A 5,818-nucleotide genomic window follows, 5' to 3' on the forward strand; every position below is an offset into this window, starting at 1 on the left:
ATAAATACACAATTTTCAGAATGACAGGCACTTAATAAGCTTTAAATAAAATATAAAAATAGGTTATATTACTAGGAAATGATTTCCTAGTAATCATCAAGTATTCATCAAGTTTGTAAAGCTAGTTAAAAAGATACTAGAAACTGAAGAGATGACATCCAAATAAAGTGAACAATGCATTTTTCATAGCTTTCATTCTGAGCATTGCAATGCAATCTAAGGAAAGAAGACTTACCACAAGGCACCTACAATAACAATAGTAGATGGGTAGGAAGGCTGTCACCCTTTTCTTAATTGTTTCCCTCCCAGTCTCAGTATCAAGGCATTAAGGGCACTTTCCACAAACGATTGTCAGCATTCTGAAGCCAGGTCAGTATGCCTGTACATCAGAGAAGTTGAAAACCCTTAAAGACATAGCTTTCCTTCCTGTGTGTGCTGCCCCCACAGGCCCCAGTGAGTCATGCTTCAGATTCTGTGCCTCTATTTTCACTTGGATTTCCATCATTGTCATCTGATTGATTATTTAACAGTACATATTTTCCGTCATTGGCTAGTGGTATAGACAGCATTAATTGAGCCAGTGCTTCTGGGTCTTTATGAACCTCAATAATTTCTTTTCCCAAATTAATAACATAATATATCTTTTCACCTTCTGAGTTGCTTATAAAAAATGTATGTGCTCAGAGACTCTTCTCCTGTGGACTCAGGAACGCAGATGACAAAGCCAACCAGCCTTTTGTTTTCTTGATGAGCGGCAAACTGTGTGACACTGGTAAGGATCTATCAACCTCAGAGTTTGACTGGTGACCATCAGATGAAATTTTGTCATATGGAAGGTGTTATGAATAATCCAAGCTGCTGATACTTGTCTCATTGCTTCACAGATCACTTCAGTAGTGCTTTCTGTTTTAACTGCCATTGACCCCAAAGACCAAACTATAAACCTGTGTTGCAAAAGATAATCTTCTGCTTCCAGAAATGACTCATCCTCAGTTTCACCAAAAGAGTTGATCTGCCTGCTCCCTCTGTTCTGGTCCAGGAATTCTGTAGCAGGAAGCACAATATCAAATCGAATTGGTGGCCCAGGTGCAATCCAGCTCTTCTGCTTTGAGAATGCTGATGGTTGTTTTGGGAATAATCTTGTCACATTCTGTTTCTGAATGTTTCAAATTCTGGCTGGGGCAGGAGCTTTCTTGTTTTTTCCCAAAACTTGTAATTAGAGTGACAGCCTGGAGAGCTGTCTGATTCAACTTGATGTCCACTGCCTCTGGGTTGTCAGTCAGGTAGATCTATCTGGAGATGTTGTTTATGGCATATATCCACTCTTGGTTTTCTTTTCTGCCCTCAGCCTGGAAGATTATTCCCAATTTTCCACTGGGAGTGGTGATCTGGAAGCAGTATTGCCGTCTTCACAGTCCACTGCCATCACTGAGCAGTTGTCCAGGTCCTGGATCAGACCTCTGGCCACAGCTCCCTTGGGCTGACACATGAGGTTCCTTCCTTGGATGAAGAAGTGAAGACTCTCCCAGGTGGTGGTGACCAGCCCTGTTTTGTTTCTAAGGTTAAGGTAACCAGCCTTCTGGATAAGGTTCCTGTTGACCTGTGGGGGAACCTCATTGAAGTCTGGCATGTAGATGGATTCATCAACAGAAAGTAATTCTTGCTGGGACATCTGCATCTTTTCTGCTTCAGCTTCCAGTTCCACCTGAACGCTTTGAACCATGTCCGCAATGCAGGATAAAAAGCTGTCCATGCTTTTGGAAAACATCTCTGCTCCCTTCTTAAAAAGTTAATCTGTCCATGGACAGAGCTTATCATGGATTCCATCACGGCCATCTGCTTTGGGTACTGCAATGTATTGAGGGCAGAGTAGTACTGGAGGGACACCAGGTGCTGTTTCCACTGTGTAGCTGCCTCTTCTTTCCCAACTTCAGTCTTTACCTTTGCATTCTCCTTTTTTTTTTTTAGGGAGGCTGCTATATTTTGCCATTGAGAGGTCATGCTCACTGCTGGCGAGTCCAAAAAGATCCTTTAAAGTGCTTACTTCTGAGATCCTTTTCTCAAAATTGTACAACAGGTAGAACCATGGCATCTGACAGCTGTTTAGCCAGCTCTGAATGGAGAACATGAAGCTTATCCACCACTTCAGAAAAATAGTGGAGTGTAGAAATTACTTCTTCATCACCTTTGCCAAGTGCGAAATTCTGCTTTTCATATGCCAGCAGTTGCTTGGAGAACTGTTGAGTGGCCAAGCACATTTCATTCTGGGCCCCAGAGATGCGCTGCGTGGCCTGCAGCAGCTGGTTGGCGTAGTCCGTGAGCGTGCTGGCATCTTCCTCAAACACACTCAGTAAAGAGCGAGTCTGGGGGCTGTCCTGCAACGCCTCCTCCAGCAGGAGTTTGTCCACCGCGGGCATGGCTGGGCGAGGGCGGATGAAAGGACACAGGGCGTGAGGCGAGGTGCTCTGTGCTCAGGAGACTCCAGCGATGCTCAGTCAATATCTTTTTTTCATTGGTCATATTGGGCTCATTCTAACCTTCCAGGTCCTTTGTCATCAGGTAATGCTAAGGTTGATAAACTTGTTGCTTTTTCAACAAATGTCTCTATATGATTGTGCACAAGCCTCACATTCTTTACATCATGAGAATGCTTCTAGTTTACATTAAAAATTTTCATATTACTAGGGAATAAGCTCATCAAATTGTTCATCTATGCCCAAAGTGTGTAGTGCATTCTCCAAGTTTACACCATGGAGTTAATCCCCATGGTTTATGGCCAAATCGGCTTTGGCAGATGGATGTGACTCACATCCCCCAATTTGGCAAAAATTGTTATGTTCATTTTACTGTTGATACTTGTTCTTGGTTTATCTTTGCCACTGCTTGTATGAAAGAAAACACGCAGAATGTTATTTCTCATTGCTTGGCTGCTTTTGGGGTATTAGGCTGTCCTTCAGAGATTAAAACTGATAATGTTCCAGCTTATACTAATTCTTCTTTTCAACATTTTTGTCATCAACATCATATTGCTCACAAAACAGGTATTCCTTATAATCCTCAAGGTCAAGCTATTGTGGAGCAAGCTCATTTGTCTATTAAACTACAATTACAAAAACAAAAAGTGGGGAATAAGACCCCACAATATAATCGTAATCATGCTTTGTTTGAATGTTTTGAATTGTGATTCTAAACGTCCTATTCGTGTACCAGAACATGCCCTCAAACATGGAGGACTTGCAGCCAAAATTCAAGTGACTGAAACACAAACTGACCCCCAGAGAGAACAGGAAAATGAAGAAGAGGAAGAGAGGGACAAAGAAGACTCCGAGGAAACCCAACCTGCCATCATGGAGACAACTAAAGGACCTGACGCTTCAGGCCCAGCAGAGAGATAACAGGGTACTAAGACTCCAGTCACAATGTTGGTGGCCGTGCTCACTCTGTGGAACTCTCAGGTAAGTGGATCCCATGGAGAAACTTATTGGACCTATTATCCAGATCCACCTTTAGTATGTCCAGTTGTGTGGACTGGAGAAACCATCCCAGTATTTACTAATGATACTCATATGTTGGGAGGTTTCACAAACACATCTATTCATGCAACTGGATTTAATTATACTGGCTACAGTGGGGAATCCACCTATATGTTGGTCCCATGATATTTATGCTTGTTGAGGGGTCTTGCACACTCCCATCAGGGAGGTACCCATCTCTACTTTAGGGGTGTTGCCCCCTTGTATCCCTAGCTGGGATAGGGTTTGCTGGGATAGGGTTTGGGTAGGGGAGCAGTGCTGGTGGTAGCAGAGGGCAGACAGGGAGAACACACAGTGACCCCCTGTCCCAGGGGGCAGTCACAGTGTTGGCTGCTGGGCCACTCTGGGCCTTGGCCCTTTCCTTCTTGCCTCTGCAGTGGGGAGAAGAGAATGGGTCTGGCCAGAGCAGGTGCCATCTTCCTTCCATGCTCTAAGGCTCAGGAGGTTGACCAGTAGTCCCCTCAGGAACATTTTTCTTCTGGGGAAGGAGGTTGATCAGTTGTCCCTCAATTGCTGATTCTGGCATCAAATTTGTGATCTTCCTGTCTCAGCCTAGAATTACAGGACATTTGTTTCTCCTTCTTTTTTCAAATGATGGTAACATGACATGATATGGGATGGGTTTGGAGAATTGGAATATTTTTATCCTAGATGGCTGTCAAACCAGCAGTAGGACACATCCATCCTTCCCATAAAGGCTCTTCAAGGAAAAGATGGAATAGAAGGAGTGAGTCCCAGAGCTCTTCCCATAAGATCAAACATCTCTTTTTTTTTTCCACACTGTTTTCTTCTGGGAAATGAAAACTCAAAGTTTAAATAATAACAAACAATAATAACACAAATTTTGGGGAAAAAAGTAAGTTTTGAGGAAAAGACAACATATGGGGGACCTAGACCAGCCAATCATACTGGACTTTGAGGTTTAACATCAAACGTCCAGATAGTTATTAAAATGGGACTTTCCCCTGATAGGCCAGTTATTCCCATGGAACAGCCACTAGTACCTTATTGCCCTAATCAATCTGCATTAGAATTTGGTAACTTTCCTAAATGAATGAATTGTGCAGATGTCTTGCCAGTATGGTATATAAACTCTATAAGTGGTGGATATGTTTGGGGTTGATCTCCAAGAATTGATAAAGGACAGTTACATCAGGATCCTATAACTCCTAGAGGATTTGTTGGTGTTGGTAATATCCTAACTTGCAGTGAAGGTGGCATACAAAAAGATCTGTGGCATTTAATAGCTGCCTCAGATTTTCTCCGTTTTACAGATGACCCCATGCCTGACTTTATAGACAGGAATTATAGGCAAGGAGGGTTCTTGCTATGGCCTGTGAGCCTGTGTTCAATCTCCTTATGCTTTAATATCTGGAAATGTGAGAGTTCAGAGAAAAGGAGAAAAATACCATGTAATTTGTAAGAAATGTAATCTAACTAATTGTATCACTAGATAGAAAAGAGGGTGAGGGGTATTGGTCCTTTACCAACCCTCCTTTTTTTTTTTTTTTTTTTAACTCCCAGCTAACATCTTGGGGCCATAGTATGCTAATGCTGGAGTTCAGGTTTTACAACAGATGCATAACCTGCTAAGCAGACCACAGTGAGTGATTGGACTTACAGTGCTAGGAGTAGCTGTTTTAATTTCTTTTATAGCTTCTACAGTTACAGGTTCTGTAGTTTTATCTAAAAACATTCATATTGCTCATTTTCTTAATAATTTGGCTCAAAAAAACTTCTAAAGCCCTGTACAATCAAGTAAATATTGATCGAAGAGTTGCAAGTAAATTAAAAGCTTTGGAAGCTACTGTTATCACTATTGGAAATGAACTTGCTGCTCTCAAATTTAAGCAAAGGCTTAGATGCCATGCTAGTTACAAATATGTCTGCATTACTGCTTCCCAATGGGATTGGGAAAAGGTCAAAGTCATCTAATGGGCATTTGGCATGATGATAATAACAGTCTGAATCTTATGGAGGTGTATCATCACATCCAGGGTATCCAGAAATGCAGAACTGACATCACGGATCCTGCATCTCTGACTGAACAAATACTTTGTGCTCTAAAAGGTTTTAATCCTGGAAATGTACTGAAGAATTTCTTATGGTATATTTTTGGAATTATGTGTTTGCTACTAATTCTTTTTTGTGTTATGATAATAGGTTGTTGTAACCTCAGAAATGAAATTTGGGAAGTTCAAGTAACAACATATCACTTGTGATTAAACAACAAAAAGAGGGGAGACATTGGAAGCCACCAATGAACTGTAGGCATGTCTAAGCAG

The 5,818-nt window shown here is 41.7% G+C and overlaps 1 long non-coding RNA gene and 1 pseudogene across 2 annotated transcripts; one reads left to right on the plus strand and one right to left on the minus strand.

Moving 5' to 3' along the window:
• Window positions 1–421: 421 nt before the first annotated feature.
• Window positions 422–2,452, minus strand: LOC306642478 (DCC-interacting protein 13-beta-like; annotated as a pseudogene). Its single transcript has one exon. The product of its transcript is annotated as a DCC-interacting protein 13-beta-like (transcript).
• An 840-nt stretch (window positions 2,453–3,292) lies between these two features.
• Window positions 3,293–5,818, plus strand: LOC306642757. Its single transcript, XR_013758675.1, has 3 exons — window positions 3,293–3,455; window positions 5,058–5,136; window positions 5,697–5,818. It is a non-coding gene; the product is annotated as an uncharacterized lncRNA (long non-coding RNA).

The sequence above is a fragment of the Sciurus vulgaris genome (assembly GCF_902686455.1).
Source record: "Sciurus vulgaris genome assembly, chromosome: 13".
Classification (NCBI taxonomy): Eukaryota; Metazoa; Chordata; class Mammalia; order Rodentia; family Sciuridae; genus Sciurus; species Sciurus vulgaris.